Below are 17559 nucleotides of genomic sequence, written 5' to 3'. Positions count from 1 at the left end.
GGGGTAATAGCCAGGATATCCTTCTGGTAAAGAAGGCGCATCAGAGGTGACCAGATAACTACAGAATCTATCAGTACCGACTGGGGGGATTCATTTCTGTAAATCCATGTAATACTACTAAGCCTATACCAAACACCCAGAATAACTACTTTCTCGCTACTTAAATCTTTACTATTGGCTCAGTGATTCTGAAATTAGTCCCTTCAACAGGACTACTGTTTGGTCTAGAGATTAAAAAAAAAAAATCCATCTTAAGATGGAATTTTTTTTAGTGTCAAATCTCATTTGGCCATTTAACAGGAAAAAATGAGTAGTACACTGGTGGATATAGTATCAGCAATTAACCTACAAAACAACCTGATTTTAATTAAGGCATCGATGTGCGAGAGTTTGGCTGAAGATTTTGATTATCTGCTTCAAGAAATATGACACATTTATATGAGTCATAAGCAAGATAGGGAGGAATCTACTTCACACATCCTCTGTTTATTGTAAGGGCAGAAAATGCAGGATTTAGTTCATGAAGGCAGCTTTAAGTTACCACCTGTGGTTATTACCTTAGCTTTGCTTGGGGACCTCCATTTTACAGCCTAGCTGTAGCGGCTTATAAAAACAAGGGAATTCACCTGGGGCAAAGGGTGTTTAACCTTGGTGGGTTTGACAATATCTTCGCTCAGACTGCGTTTCATTTTCCCAACCACACAACTAGACCACGGCCTCATCAGAGAGGCAGCTTCTGCTCCAAGCGAGGCCACATTTTTCTAGCTGAAATAAAATGATATGTCATGACTATGTTCCCTTTACAGCATCAGTTTCTTTCCTACGGTACCTGAAGGCTTAGCAAGCAATTTAATAGAAACTTTATAATGCGGGGGCTTTTCCTTTTTTAAAAATGATGTATCTATCCTTTTTGTTAACAGATCTAAATGTAGATACACCAGAAAAAATTGTTCTTTCCCATAAACTGGAGTAAGCTGTATTGCAGCAGGGTATTTTGCCACTTTCACTATGCAGGTAAGAGCTAAATTAGCAACGCTGCATAGCATAGAACAAGGTTTCTTAGCATCTGTCCACTTCAAACAATGTCCAGCAAGAGCTCTCAAACCAATACATCTTATTCCAAATGCCAGAACAAAATACCATCAAAAGCTTTTTTGTACCACCAGTTTAAATAAGGGTGCTTTAAGCTTTACACAGCCATTAAAAAATACACACCCATGAACAAAACCAAACCAAACAAAACAAATAAGTTAAAAAAAAAGGGAAAAAAGTCCATGTAGATCTGACCTGTGAAAGCATTACTTTGCATATTAAATCAAGAAAGTAGTATTAATTACAAAGCTGAACAGGTTCTGTGACCACCACGAAATAAACCAGGCACTTGTTATGACACAATTGGAAAAACAGATAGAAACACCAAGAGAATAAACTAACAAATGGCTAAACCAAAATCTACCAACCTTCCTCCAGCTCATCCTCCAGGTAAACCCGAGCAGATACCCACTTCCCACCCAGCCCTAGAAGTCGAATTCTTTCTCCCATGCCCAGAGTCCCGTCGGCAGCCTGCTGCTCCGCATGCGTGAATTTTAGACACCTCAGCCAGCAACGGGCTGTTAGGCAGTTTCTGCAAACGAGACCTGAGCCAAGCACAGATGTTCTCAGGCTTGGTAATGCTTCAGGAAAAAGGAGAAAGCCACTGCAGCTGGAAAGCTGGGGTAACGCTGCTCCCGTGGCTCCAGCCAACAAGCACCCAGGAGCTACAGATCGCAAGTCGTAAGGTTGCAATGAAGCAGTATTCAAAGGGAGCCTGCACTGTGCTTGCATAGTAATAAGAGATGATCAGATGAACAGGCAGCCCCATAACTATGTAGCAGATCATCTGGGGAAAAAAAAAAATTTGAAAAATGCACTTTTTGCACAATACACCATCTGAGAGCATCACGTAAGTCTGTGGTAAAAGAAATGGACCCCAAGGAAGCACACCCTGCCCCGAGGAGTGTGTGACAGCGCCTAAGGCAGGCTCAGGGCTCTCAGGGAGGGTTAAAAGTTTCCAAGTCAGCCCTGAAAAGCCACTTTTCACAAGGACACTGACCTGCTGGGCAGAGGTTAGTGGCAGGGATGTGCTATCACACACACCAGCAGGATAATGAGACAACCTGTAAATTTTGCAGCCTCAGTTCTTCAGTGACATTGGGTTTTGAAATACTGAAGATAGCTAACGAGTGCAAGGAAGAGGAAGGTCTTTTTTGTCTTTACAGCTTCAAACAATAGCACAGCAATAGGAACTTTACAGACCTCGGATATTACATGACCTACGAAAGAGCTCAGGCCCCGAGCTCTTTATCATAAGGTCTCTGTTCAAAACAAAGCCAAGTCCTTCCAGCTCCTCTTAAGTGACTCTACTAGCATTCATTAAAAGGACAGTAAAAGGGACAGCAAATGGTTTGCTAATAAAGTCTGATTCTGAGGTGCACTATGAATAGAGGAGAGGTACCATAATTACATTAGTAAAGGTAGCTGAGGTCCCTGCCACATTGTTGTTTGCTCTTTAATTTTAGCAAAAATAGTGTAAGAAGGCCATGGGGGGGGGGGGGGAAGGAGGGGAGAAAAAAGAAAAAAAAGGCAAGAGAAACTGTTCTGCTTTTGCATAAGTCTGGCTGCATGATTATAGGATGTTGGAGATGTCTAAGAGGGAGCTGCTGAATATTTAACCTTAGAAATGGAAGCTTGGTTGTCTCTTGTCCTGTTAACATCCACACGTATCTTCCATTAACACTAATTAGGGCTAACAGGGTGTTCACATAAGTATCTCCATAATTAATGTTAATAGTAGTTACGGGCAAACGTTGATAGAAGATGAAATGCCAAGTTTCTTCTCCAGGGTTAAACACTCAGCAGCCTGTCTGTCTCATTTCCATTCCCTCCCGTAAGGGCTCTCTAATCAATAGCACATATCCCAGACAGTCTTACACACTAAGTCTTGCAACAAGAGACACACGCAGCCGTAAGTAACAGCACATGCTGTTATTTATACAAAATAGAAACCCAGACACACAATACCTGACAGATATTAGGCTGCCGCACTTCTGTATGCTCGCTGCTGTACAGATACCACAACAACGTCTCAACAGCGCAGACTGACGCATCCCTTTTTCTTTCAAGATGCCCAGGCTTCATAGAGGAACATTGTTTCTCTCATATATTAAGATAAGTCATTTTCAATTAACAAACCAAAAAGCAAACAAGATTATAGCAACAACCTCAATTACCCTTATTAATGCCATTATGCCACCCTTAGTTGATAGACTGTATTATATTCCCAAATCAGACACTGTTAACAAACCATTAAATTTGTAAATGAGAACAGCAAAATTATCTGCCACAATCAGAACAGTAATAATAACGCACCTTCTATTGTGCTTCTGGCTCGAGCCCTGGGTTCTGCAGCAGCAGTTCATTTAAAAGCATTAACAGACTGCTTCCAGCCAGGGGTCATTTGCTAGCACAAAGTCTCGCTCTCTGCTCTCTTATCCCATCCTAAGTGGAGAATTTCCATCAAACTTGTGCAATTCTGGAGCTGAGGAGATTTATAAACTGCCTTTAGTTGGGAAAGTATTTATAAAGCCTCAGGGAACCAGAGGAGTACTCTGCTGTTTCCCTCATGAGTTGCAGATATTATTTGTAGAAACCTTATGATGCCGAAGCCTTTGCCAGGGACTTCGCAAAGGGGCAAAAAGCATCAGAAGAGGAGTGATGGGGAGAGCCCGTGCAGGCAGCCGGACTGGGACGAAGGAGCAGGACAAAGTCCCGCTGGTGCTGGCCCTTGGAGCCAGACGAGGAGCTGCTCTTGTGGAAAATCTGACTCACGCATCTAAGCCCTCCCTGCGCCCTAGTCCTAGCTCTCGCTGCTCCTCATACACTTTGGGGCAGCTCCAGTCACAAAACAGACGCGAGCGTAAGTCCCACTGAAATTAACTTTCTGCTTTCTCTAAAGGATGAGAAAAAAAAAATCAATTTGTATATTTATCAACTCACCTACCCTGGCCCCGTGTTACATTAAAGAAGAGATGTCTCCCAGGACTCATCTCAAATCAGAACTGGACGTGTTTTGGCTTTGCTATGTGAAAACAAACTTTTTTTACTCACTTTGTTTTCTGCCTTGGGGGATTAGTGACTCAGTCAGGATGCTGAAGGCTCAGTGGGATTTATTTTTCATCATGTTGAGGGTGGGGTTTTTTTATCAGGCTTGTTAATGCAGCTCCACTCAGAATAAGATTTTCAATAAACCATTTTGCAGCCCCCCCCCCCCAATTTTTCCTTGTAAGTTTTTGGGGGGAGCGTGGGGAGGTTACTGATCTGGAAATCCAGCAGTAGGAAGCACAGAAGACATGGACCTGAGGCGTACTGGCTGTTTGCAAAGGGGACAGAGCCAGCCATCCTAAAGCACAAACCCCTTTGTCATTCCCTTCTCAGCCCCTTTGATCAAAGGGGAGGATCACGCACAGCTCCCAGGACAGGCACTGCTTTTTTTGTGGCACTCGGTCCCCACACCATATCCCTCCTCTTCTGGCTCCACGTTCCGCTCAGGCTCTTCCGAAAATACATCTACGTCTTGCGTTGAAGCACCCACCTCGCTGACGGATCCTGGGACCCTACAACTTCATGAAAGACAAAAGCATCTGTAGGGGAAAAACCCTCCTCTTTCTTGGTCTGGTTTGATCTACCAGAGGTACTTTCCTGTATCCACACAGCTTTTCTCAGAGAAGGAAAAGAGAATGTTCTTTCCCACAGCTATAGGACCAGCAAAGATTTTAGCTCTAGTCAATCTGACCAAACACAGAACACTTCTTCCCAAATAATGAGTTGGGTTTTGAATATATTATGAATATTCATGGTATACTATTTTTTACAATCACCTGAAGCAGAAATACATTCAACAGCAGCAAATCACCTGAAGCAGTGGAAATATATTTAACAGCAGCAGAACCAAGAATGACCAGAACACTGTATTACCTGTTCCAACACTGGTCCCCTCTCCACCTTGCTCACATTCTTGGTGTTTAAAAATGCACATTGAAAAAGAAAATATAGTCAGTAAAAGTAACACTTGTAAAATTACATTTTAAAATCAGTGTTGTAAAGTAGCAGCTACAAAATGAGGTGAAACACTAAGCAACGAGTTGCCTAGACATTTTTATAGGAATTGGAATGAATGTCCAGTAAGTGTTTGAGGAAATTTGAGTTGATTGAAACTTCTGGCTACTCTATATTTTAACTGGATGGCTGGTGCTGCTTCAGCATCTTGCCAGCAGGCTGACAAGGATATTAAAATAGAAAGCAGGAGGGGATCAGCCAAGAACAGTGAACAGACAGTTTATAGGAGAACAGTTCATCTTTTCTTCATTATTAGTCAGCCTAGTGAGGATGTTCTCTGGTTATGCTGGATATCCAGTTAATTCTACCCAGGGCTATGCAAAACACAAATCTGTATTGGCAATATAGGTAGCATAAAGAGATGGATCTTATCTGAAGGAATTTGCTTTCACTAGCTTTTTTTCTTTTTCCTCAGCACAAACAGAAACGATAGAAAAAGGGTTGAACTGCAAATTCTTTGTCAGACAGCATAGCCAGAAGCTGAAAACATGAACTCTGAGATGTATTCTGTAACTTCTTGAAATCTCTTCATCTTTTTGTATTCTGTCGCCCAGCTCACCTTTACAGCTTTACCATTCTACTTAGTTAAAAAGAGACCGCCTTCCAGTACAAACTGTGTGCAAGTGGGATTTTGCACAGTGAAATCTTACGCTTATCTAGGGCTGTTGATATATGAGCTACTGATATATGAACAGCTGCTTAGTTTCTGATACCACAGAACTCTAACCTTCTGCAAATGCAACTACCTGGACAGCATTTCTACTGGTGCTGAGTTACGGGGGGGACTACTCATCTATTTCCTATCATTCTGCATGATGGAATATCATGGACTTCATGAGAGTTTGTTGCTTCTTCCAGATGAAGCCCGAATCTGTCAGCTGAGAATTTCTTGCACTTTGGGGACAGAGAATTGTTGCTTCATTCTAAGGCTCAAAACCAGGCATTTTGTGGTATTTCTGTGAATCCAGGATGGAACTTTTTATCAAAACCAGAGAGAAAGTTTTAACAAGCCAGAGGTGTGGACGATGGGGCATTAACGTGGGACACAGAAGATTCAGGCTGACATTCTTGTCTTCCCAGTTCTTGCCAGGGAACACAAGCAACCGAATTGCTAGGCTGTTGACCTAAAAATTTCACCAGGCCAAACCAAGGTGGTTCTTGGGAGAAGACATCTTGTAGTGAGAGAGATCTATATCTATTTTTTTTTTATTTGTTGCTTTTCTTAAAACTATAGCAGGGTTTATATTTTTGGACCACAACAGATGAGAAGAGAATCTCCCTAAAATTTCAAAACCTGCCATCTGCTTCATGAGATAGATGAAACACAGAACACACCTTTTCTGCGCAACCCTGACTTAAAGATGATGCAATGTTTTACACAGATTAAAGTTCCTAGTCTTTCAAGTCTGGAAAGCAATGTTCTTCAGCAAACAGCATCAATGTTTTGCTTATGTCCCTACTCAAAAGGCCACTTCCAATTCCACTGTATAAAGGCTAGGAAGTGTTTTGGGAACTTAGGATGAAAGATAGTACTGGAGTGAACAGTATATAAAACAACTAACTAGCTAACTCTTAGCATCTTCCAGAGAGCACTCCAACTGCACATCGAGAGATACTCTCCAACAGCGATCCAACTGCACCAGAAACAGCAGAAAACTTCTACAGGGAGCATGGATCCTAACTAGCTGCTCAGAAATTCCCACGAGGGTCACAGCCCAATTTTTTGCCCTGCCAGATCGACCTGTCTGCTGCTCCACTGCAATGGGGTAAGCGCTGGGGCATTGCACTCGAGTTCTTCTCCCACCGACCAGCCTCAGCTGCCTTTGTAGGGAAACTGCAAGTGACACCAACGAGCCCAGGCTGGCATTGCTTAAACCCAGAAGTAACCACAGAAGTCACCCATGTCCGGCAGCCACAAAAAAGCGTTTATTTTCTTTCTCTCTCTAAAATAAAATAAAACTCCGTTATAATCATCCTAACCATAACAGATACTTCAGCTTGCAAACACTCTCAAAGCTGCAGCGGGCAATAAATCAGGCATGTCACTTCCAGCAACTCATCTCTGGAGTTGGTTGCTACATAGCCATAATAGATAAGAGGCTTTTTCCTGGTGATCCTCAGAGGCAAGATTCCTTTTGTTGGCTCTTCTTTAAAAAAACACTTCTGTAAATTACAGTTGAATCTAAATTTAGCAGTCAAACCTAATTATTTTCCTCTAATTAGTGATTTGAGGGTGGGCTTGGTTCAGATAGGATGATACACTTTCATACTCATTTAAAAAAATCTAATTCAGTTAACCCAACTCCAAATGTATGCATACGACTTCTCCACTACATTAACTCATCATCATCACATAAATCACTCTGAAGGCAACAAGACCTACTGTTTTCAAGGCAAACTGTCTCAAAAGAACAAAAAAAACCCCCAATAATGGACAAAAGAAGCTTCTGCAATGTCATGAAAGACCAGCAAAATGCACTGAGGCCATGCCCAAACACAGCTGTAACATCCCATCCCTTCCACATCACTCAGAAGGATAAGAGAGCATTTTCAGTGAAGCCACAGAAAATGAAGGCTTATACATCTTTGATGTCCCACAGCTGGAGGGAAGACAGCAGTTAAAAGTCCACTAATCTTGTACCATTTCCCTTTCATTAGTTTAAGTCCTGAATTCTGGATGGCGCTGAATCTAGAAAGAGGCGTTAATTGTTTAACCTTACAAAAATAACTATGCTTCTTCTGGCGCTGCCTTTTGGCCTGTTTCATATTTTTAGTTTCTCAAAGGATTTGAAGCTCAACACACTGCTAAACTCTTTAGTGAATACTGTACCTGTGGATTCACTAAATAAAAATCTGAGCCTAGACTTCAGGCTTTTTATAGACTTTGGATCTACCCATTTTACGTGCTGTGGAAAAAAACCCTCCCAACATTTCTTTGAAAGAAAACTTGAAATCAGGTTTGGGTTTTTTTTAAATGTTTCAATACTGCACATGTTCAATTCAATTCCTACCGCACCACTTATTACTGTAAGTTGGCTAGAAGAGGAGGTGGTGTGGCACAGCTAACTCTGGTTTGGAATTCTTTCAAACTTTTTTTTCAGTCAGAATTTGTTGCAGCTCCACAACTATTTGTCCCCCTCTATGTTGTGAGCTATGGGGGTTTTTTCCCCCAGTAAAGAGGTAGTTAAGTAACGATGATTCCTTACTCTCTCAATAAAACTGATGTTCAGCCCGCCATTGCCGTTCACACAGACCTGTCTACAGAGGTAAGAATCTCAATCTCCATTCAGGTCACTGTCTTTTAAAGCTCCTTCGCGCTAATACAGTTCCCAAAAATGTTACTCCACTCTTCATTTCAGCAGGAACCAGAGTGCACACCCGCTCCTTGCATCTATTCGTTCACTCCAGGAATTACGCAGCCCTTTTGCCTACTGTATACGTTAGGGAAAAAAAAAAAAAAAACAATCAGGGAGAAGAAAGGGGTGTGGTTTTACTTCTAAATAGGAAAATTTATGTGGTGTAAAGTGCTTAATCCAACAGGCCAGAGGGTTATTAATACTAACATCTGATTAAGATACAGCATTTTATTGATACCCTTAGTTAGCATGTACTTGGTTTATCTAAACAAATGAGCTGGTAAAACACCTAACAAATTTATTTATGAAGACAGGAAGGAGAGAGGAATAAACAATTTATATGACAAAACCCCTGTACCAGTCTATAGCAATTTCATGTCTAACACTGCCTTCAGCAGGGGAGAGAAGGGCTTGTCCTTTCTGCTTACAGCAGATACTAAGCTCCTGTGAATAGTGTTATTTGCCGACAATCAGTGGCTTTGTGTGCATATTTTCATACATATATATGTCTGTATATATGTATATTTATACACACACACACAGAGCCAAGAGAAAGCAGATTCCAACCTTCAGCCTGGCCTTTCAATAGTCGCCTCACAAAGAGTCTCCGTGAGCCACATCTTTCATCTTCTGCCATTCTTCATACATGTGTAAATAGAAATACAAAAAGTGCAAACTACAACATCAGAACAATACACTTGTGTCATCAATCGCTTTGCACTCATTTTGCAGAGATGCAAATACCTTCATAAATAATACTTTCTAAAGACCTCGGAAAAAGTGCTCGAAGTTTCCCAACCTTCTACTATCTGTCTTGAAACCCTCCAGGTTTTCAGTCTTCCAACAATTTTGTTTCTAATATTAGCTCAAAGTTAGGTGCTGTGCTCCTTCAGCAATGAAGATGAGCCAATCTTCATGTAGGCCAAACTTTGTCCATTGCTGAGCTCCATGCCATGGAGATTATGATAATGTGTTTTTAGAAGCCCGACATGGAACCTATTTAAGACCAAACCCAGTGCCTAGTATGGTCAGTAGAAAGGTCATCAACTTCAGTGTCGCCTTGCTCAGGCGTTCATTTCCCCCGCCGCTGCATTATACTCATTTGTTTTCTCATCTTACATTAAATTTTCTCATCTTATATTAAAGTACGTGTTCTTAGACCAGACAGTATTTCTGTCATGCAAATTTACAGTGCTTCGAACCAGGGCACCCTGGTTCATTATTAGAGATCTTGTGTGCTACCTCAACCTAAAGGTTAATTACTGTTATTTTACTAATGTTCACTGACACGGTTCCCGAGTGCTGCTTGAAACAGCACAGTGCTCTACAGATGTACACAGCAAAAACCCTTGTGTTACAATATGAACTAGCTCGAATTTAAAGTAACTGAGCTTAAAATTTGACTGATCCTAGTTAGTAAAGTTCACGGACGTTTTACACATGTCCTATACAAGTGGGTGTCCTGCTAACGGTGAGCTTTCATGTGCTCGGCCAAGGAGAGAGGAGAAAGTTCTTGCAGTGCAGTTAGCACAGTCCTATCTGAACACAGGAATAATGCATGACTTGGCCAATCGCTGTCACCAAGCAGTGATGTGTATGAAGCGCAAAGAGCATTTTCATGTTTAAGAGGAAATACTTCATTTTAAATATTCAACAGTCACCGTCTTCTTCATATTGTTCTCCCAGGGTCTCAGCCAGAGGGAAGGCAGCTCACGGGCTCTGATGCCATGTTGCCAGGAAGGCTACTTGTCAGCAGTTGTAGTGTGAGCAACAGCAGGAGGCTCAGAACAAGCATGTGAAATAAAATGCTTATTCAAGAGACAGCACAATGGTTGGTTTTCTAAGCAGCATGAAGCACTTCACCCTGCGGGAGCCCTCAGATCTCTGCACTGAGCAGCTGGGTTGCACTTTTCTCTTATCAATAATAATGATAAATAATAATAATGATAGCAAAGTAAAAGGAAACTCTGAGCTTACAAGCTGCACCAGGTGGACTTAATGCTCCTGCCCCCAAGTGCACAGGGCTTAATTCCCCCACCTCTCCCCCTGCAGCCCCCAGTCCTGGCTGGGGGGCTGAGATGCAGAACTGCCCTGCACCCAGGCAACAGCATCGCTGCGGCTCTGCAAACCTCTGCAAGGCACAGGAGGACCAGCTGGGGCAGGTACCCCCCCACGACTTCACAGAGTGCGGGAGAGAAGGAGCTTTCCCAATTTTAAAGAATACAGGCAGGGAGTAAAGCAAGACCTCTAACTACCTTCTGACAACGAAAGCACGTCCCCAGGTCTCCCTGGGGCTGCCTGCTTTCCCAGCACGGCTCGCTGGGAAGGTGCCGGGGACAGTCCGCAAAACTTATTGTGACCTTTGCTTTTATTTCTCAGTGCTGTGGATGCTCTCACCTAGGTCCACCTCCTCCTGCTGCAGGAACTTTCCAAATTTACTAGCCAACTATAGGTATCAGTCTCAATTCCTGGAGCTGTGTTTTGGCTGGGCAAAACCTACCAATGTCAGGGTTAACCGACACACGCACACACCACCGGGCTTCAGAGATGGTCTGTGGGAGAAAAGGTCAGCTGAGAACAAACGATTCATCAAACCTTACATTCACAAGGGGAAAAAGTTCTTAATGGGTAAGGGGATAAAATTCTAGTGCCAGGGAGGTGAGTGGGAGCATTACAACTGACTTCAGCGACATCCAGATTTCATTCACGGTGCTTTGGGCAGGTTTACTCATGATGCCCTGTGCCACTCTCCTCCCCTGTACTGCTGATGTTACAGAGATTGGGATGGTCTTACTTTGGCAGAGGTTCAGTATTTGAGGAAAGACCAAAGAACACCAGGAACTAAGAAAGTTACGGACAAGAGCTAAAAACCACACAAACCTGGTCCCTGAGAATCTTCAGTTCACAGATGATCTCCAGGCCACTGGTAGGCAAAACACAAACTGAAGAGGATGAAGTTATTTGACAGAGAACTGGAAGTATACTCATAGAGCTTCTGCAGCGTTCGGCTGCCTCCCAACCAATTGCTGGAGCTGCCGTATGGACATTACATAATTGCAGATATACAGGGAAGAATGATCATGAATAGAAGAAAGAAACGTATGACAAATTGCTGCATCAAGATGCTCTGATTTAAACCAGACTTGATTTAAAGAAACCCTGTGTCTAGTATGAAAAAGAGGTCACGATGGCCCCTTCCCACCTTACTTGACGCTGTGTCAACATTGCAGGATCTTGGCCGTAACCATCATTCGTGATACAACACTGTACAGCAAACACAACAGATAGTCTAACCTTCCTCATCGTCACAGTACTGATGTACTATGCAGTCAGGATTTTTGCTTTCATTCACCATGACTAGAAACGTTCAACAAACACTGCTTAGGGGTGCATGAAATGCTAAGATCACTCTTCGGAGTTTGGGAATTTGCATGGCTCCTGCTCTAATCTCAGCTCCCTGTCTGTGCCTTCCCTCCTCTCTTAACAATTTATACAGCCTCACTGTCTTGGCAAATAGCTTCTTTTCCTTCTAGTAGTGACAGCTGTTATTGTAGGAGACAGGACAGTATAAAGTTACTCATTAAGAGAGGTAAAGAACTACCTCCCTGGTATATAGCGTCACCTCCAGTTGAACTCTGGGGAAAAATAAGTACAGTCCTTCTTTGCTCCTTTGTGAGCAATGACATGGAACACCAAAAGGGACTGGCAAAAGTGCACATTATACAGGTGTCCTCAAGGTGATTAATTCATAGCATGCAATCCCCACTACTCCTCTGAAGGGTAGCTCTAGTGCCAGTAAGCCAGATCCGTTGCAACACAAGGTGTGTCCTCCCCCGCCAACTACACCGATTTTACAACCTGCTTAAGTCAGGAGTGTGAGCTGAGACCTGGGTATCAGGTGCTTCTGGATTTCAATCCCAGTTCGCCCACTGATTCACTCAGAGGGAAGGCAAAGTTCTCCCTATCATCAGAGCAGCTTTCCCACCCCCCAAATTCTTACACATATAAAGACTGTCTTGAATCACATAAATCTTCTTTACAGCCTTTCCCTCCCTAACATGCCCTTTTTTTGCAAAAAGCCCTTTGCAACGCTGCCTCAGCAAAAGCAAGAAGACAACAAGCAGTTGACTGCATCAGAGAATCTGGAGGCAGAGGAAAGACAGAAGAAAGATAGGGAAAGGCGCAGGTCAGCGATACAGCACCACCGCAAAGCTGAAGCACGGAGGTCCTTTCTGAGACAAGGAGTGCTCCAGATCAGAGGTGACAGCAAAGACCCAAAGGGACAACTTAATCTTGATCTAGCAAACCACTGAGACATTCAGAGCACCCTTCAGCAAAGCCCTACCACCACTGGCTTCTTCAGGACCTACAACTTTAAGCACCAATTTAAGTGCTTTTAGAGGAAACAGGCCAGATGGCTTAGCCCATTGCAAGACCAAACTCTCCTGCCTGGTGCTAGTCTGTGCAAATCGATCCCTCGTTCAGAGATTAAAACCAAAATGAGCAGCACTGAGAGACACGACAGAGCAGTTCTGATGGAGAAGAAACCCAGAGCGATGCTGATTGATTATTCCCAGAATGCCTTTCCCAGAAGCACTAATGAAGAACGTGCCTGGGACAGCAGCCTTGAGCAGCGCATGGAAACATTTGAAAAGTTCGCCGAGCCCTCCCCTGCATCCACAGACCTCCCTGCCTGATGAGCATATTTAAAACAGTTCTGCAAAGCGCTACAGCCAGGGTCCCTACTAAAAACAACATTCCCTTCCCACATCTCCTCCCCTTTAAATCAAGCTCAAACCCCAAATCTGGGGGCACCTCCAGTATGTGTATCATGGTATCTGTCCAACATTCCTCAGTAACAGCATCACTTGGGATGGGGAGGAGAGAGCTGCTCATTGGGGAAAGCATCCTACGAGGGATACAGGCAAGACAGGCAAAATATAAACAATATCCTTTGGAGATTTCAAACAGAGCCCACTGCTGGTGCTGAGGGCAGTTATTTTAATCCTCAGCTGCACGTCGCTGGGACACGATAAAAGAAAATTAGCAAAGAAAACATTTAATGATAACTATGAGCACTCATGCTTTATTCCTTGACTTGCAGCTGAGAGTATTTAGTAACTCAGAGGTGGATAAGAAAATAGGAACAAGAAAAGCTGCAGCAAACAGGCTACCTGCAATGACCAGCAACAAAAGCAACTCACCTGCAGAACCAAGAGTAACTCCCCAGTGGTCGTTCTCCTGCCAGACAAACCCCAAACTCTTCTAGCAATAGAGCATGAGCAAATTACTCTGCGTCAGTATCATCAGAAAGAACATAGCAAGATGATTGACAGATTTTTTTTTTTGGGTGACAAAACCAAAAAAAACCCAGAGGGGTAGAATTGCTTCAGTTTGAACTGGAAGATTTTTCTTCTGAGACAAAACGATACAAAGGTATTTCTTCACATCAACTCCCCAAAGTTTTGTTCAATCTAAGATAAAACTTTTTTTTTTTACATTTCCTAACTTAAAAACCAAAACAAAACACACACACACCGCCCCCACAAGACACCACACCAAACAGACCAAAACCTCTTTTTATAAAAAGTTTGGATCAAATTTTAATAGGAAAATGTGGTTTTCATTTTTAAACGTTGAAAGGATCGGTTTTGGCTTTTCTAAAACAAAAATATGTTGCATTAAAAAATCTGGAAGTAAATATTTTGATGTTTACAAAAATATATGTAACCCTTCTGTTCACTGAAACTATTTGCTTAATTTCAACTTGATTTTATGAAGATTTATGGTCTTTGTGAAGATTTTGAAAAAAAAATGTGTGTGTAATTTCTTTCATAAATATGATCTAGTACAGAGATGTGATTCACAGACTTGATACACACAGCTGATTTTCTGTTCACAGGAGAAGAAATATCAGATCACTACACTTTTCATCATCATTCTTCTTGATCAACAGAAAAAACACATAGCAAAAGACCAAGATCTCAAGCAGCTACGGCAGCACTTTTAGCCTTGTACACCTAATACTCAAGACTATTGAGTATCCCTAAATATTGATTTATATCAATAGTCCTAAACATCCGGATTCAGGTCTACACTTACATCTAGCTAGTTTTAAGTTTTCCAAATGAGTAATTTCCAAGTACATCTTAAAAAAAACCCACAAAACAAACCAAAACCACAAAATAACCAAAAACACCCCCCCCCCCAAAAAAAAAACCCAACATTTCTTTACTCCTTTTGAAAAGCCACCATCACTTATCCCCTTTTCCTGGGATGAAGACCTGTTGAATATACTCAACTTTATCCACCATGTGGTCATACTAAGTCACTAGGAGATCAGAGCTTTGCTGTACTGATCTTCAGGTATTTTAAATGACCATAAATTGTATTTGTGTAAGTAGTCTGAACGTATAGTCTTTATTTTAAACACTGGCTTTTGGCAGAAGGAGACGGAATAGAGGAATGCCAACTCCTGGTTCCAATCAGTTCAGTGAGAGTTTGGCCTTCAACACTGCTACCAGATAACATGCAAAATGGGGAGATGGAAAGGGAAATGGAAAAGCAAAGGCAGTTCTGGCAAGTCATTCCACTTTCCAGTAACGTGATCCATACACCAAGCCAACTCAACTAACAGGCCAATAACTTGTGATAAACTTACAGCTCCATTCTGAGAGCTGAACACTTAAGCATGGGAAAAAAAAAAGGACAAACTGATTCCTTTTCTTCTTGTTGACTGAATACTTGTGGGAGAAATAAATTAAAATTAAGCATATTATTTTTAGCCTCCTTGAAATGTACTCTTGGATGTACTTTGCAGCCACAAAGGTTATAAATGGTCCGGGTCAGTTTGAGGAGTCAGTGACAAATTCTGCCTCAGCATACACGTCATCTGCATCGCACCGGGTGTCCGTCTGTCCGTCTCTAGCATCAACAAGCGCTACCCAGACAGGATGCAGGAATGCCCCAGCCTGATAACCACCCCTGACGCAGAACATGGGGAAACCAGCGGGTCAGGTAGATGATATATACTGTAATATCCTGCCATCGACAGTTGCCAGGGAAGGGTGCCAGAAACAGTTCAAGATGGCAATTACGGAACACCCAGTTCCCAGGAAAAGCTTCCTTCTACCCTCCCGGGCTCAGGCGCTGGCTCGTGCCATGCCGCAGAGAGGGACTGAGCTTGTTAAAGCTCCTATATACTTCAAAATTTCAAGCCAGTGCTGCAGCCCATCTGAAAATTAGCACCTGGTTGAGTGTTGGGGGATTTGAAAAAAACCCTTCCACAAATGATTAAAAAAGGAAGTTTACGCTGCTTAAATGTACTTCTTTGGAATTTATTTATTTTTCCATATGCTGCTGGGGGGGGCTGGTCCACTCATAGATGCGCTGCGCTCCACTTTTTCCCAACAGAAATAGCTGCAGACAGTCCCCTGTTCAGCTGAAGACCTCCCTACGCTGGGCACTGAAGCTAAAACACAGGCAGGGCACTGCCACTACATCCCCCCGTGTCATCTGGCCAAAAAACGCCCGCATGTCATCTTTACCTGACAGCTCCTGCCACACGCGACCGCGGAGAAGAGCCCCGAAGGTCCAGCACAAGCACGTCAAAGGCTGCTCAGTCCCTAGTTTCTTATCTGCCCGTACTGCCAACAAATGTGATGTCTGCCAAGGATGCAGCTCACAGCCATTAGAAGCTAGCCGGAGAATGAGTCATTTTGCAAAGGACAAATCAGCCATTAGATTATCATTATTTTTACTCTGCGCAAGCCTGGCCAGCAGCTGACCTACGTGTAAGGCTCCTCTCACAAAAGAGCTCTCAAGATTTTGCACTAAATAGCCACAGCAATGCAAGCAACAAACCTCAGCTTTAAAACTGGTCAGGGCATTCAAGAGTAATAATAACCTTTTTCACATTCTGAAAGTTTAAAAATCAACTGTTTTCCCTTTTTTTTTCACGTGAGATGTATAGACATTTTTTGATGGGCAGTTTTTCATGTAAGGAGAGGGAATTCCTGGATTACCTCTTTCCTTTTTTTCTTCCCTTCCCATTCCTGCTTTGTCACAGAAAGGAGAAGCAACAGGAAAAAAAAAAAAAAAAAAAGAAGATAAACCTTCCAGAACGAAAACTTTTTCATCTTCAGGTTTCTCTGAAAAGGAATGTAAAGTTTCACGAAGCCAGCTTCTGCACAAAGTAAAATACTTCTATCACTTTTTTCTACAAGACAAAACTTACCAGCAGTATTACCATCCTTATACAGACAGGGAAAAAAGGCAGACGGGTATCAAGCTACTCCCACTGTCAGAATGCAGGCTAGGCACAGAGCTAATAATTGAATGCAAAACTCCCCAAACCTACTTCAGTACTTACAGGGTAATACTGTCCTTATTAGTGATTTTCATAGTTATCACCTTTCACTGATCCCAGCTCTTACTCATAAGCCCAAGGAAAAAAAGCTTCAAATACACGCACATATACCCCTCTTAAGCATCTGCTTCCTGAGAAATCTCTACAGTAAGAGAATAATTCTAGCAGCTCTTAAACTAAGTCCCCAGCTTCACTCCGTATTTCTCAAAATTCACAAATCAAAAGCAAATGTACTTCTGTAGGTCTCAAAATAAGCGATGCAAAGCCTTCGCTGCCGTCCTGAGCGACACCGTATCTCAGCCGCTCCACCCAGGACTCAGCGCGGCAACGAAAGGCAGCTTTGCTTTCCTGCCCTGTCACATTGGGTAAACCCCATTTCCCCTTGACAAAGCACTTTGCCCGTGATAGAGTCAGCCAAAAAAAAAAAAAAAGCTTTAAATTACCACTGTAGAATTAGAACTAAGGGACAGGAACCAATAGAGATGTATTTCTAATGACAATGTATTTCCTCCTCCTTCGTTATCATTTACATGTGTCACAAGCTCCCAACTCCACAGGAAAACAGGCACAGCCAAAACCAGTCGCCGCACGTGCCACGGTTGATGCCAGAAGGACTGACTCCAAGCCGCTGGGGCAAGACTTCTCCGAAGGTCCATCCACCTCTGGCAGAGGCAGCTGCAG

At 42.7% G+C, this 17559-nt stretch overlaps 1 protein-coding gene across 9 annotated transcripts in view; it reads right to left on the bottom strand.

The window, feature by feature from the left end:
• Positions 1-17559, bottom strand: part of TSPAN18 (tetraspanin 18) — a 130050-nt gene that overhangs the window by 38123 nt on the left and 74368 nt on the right. Inside the window, exon 1 of one of the 9 annotated variants that reach the window (XM_075030973.1) lies at positions 3409-3485. The exons of the other annotated variants lie outside the window; for them this stretch is intronic. The gene's annotated coding sequence lies outside the window, so the exon portion shown is untranslated. Of the gene's footprint in view, positions 1-3408; positions 3486-17559 lie in introns of those variants that run through there. 9 annotated transcript variants of the gene reach the window in all.

Source organism: Buteo buteo, chromosome 6 (genome assembly GCF_964188355.1).
Source record: "Buteo buteo chromosome 6, bButBut1.hap1.1, whole genome shotgun sequence".
NCBI lineage: Eukaryota > Metazoa > Chordata > Aves > Accipitriformes > Accipitridae > Buteo > Buteo buteo.
The sequence above is the reverse complement of the archived record's forward strand: the minus strand, read 5'-3'. Positions and strand labels throughout refer to the sequence as shown.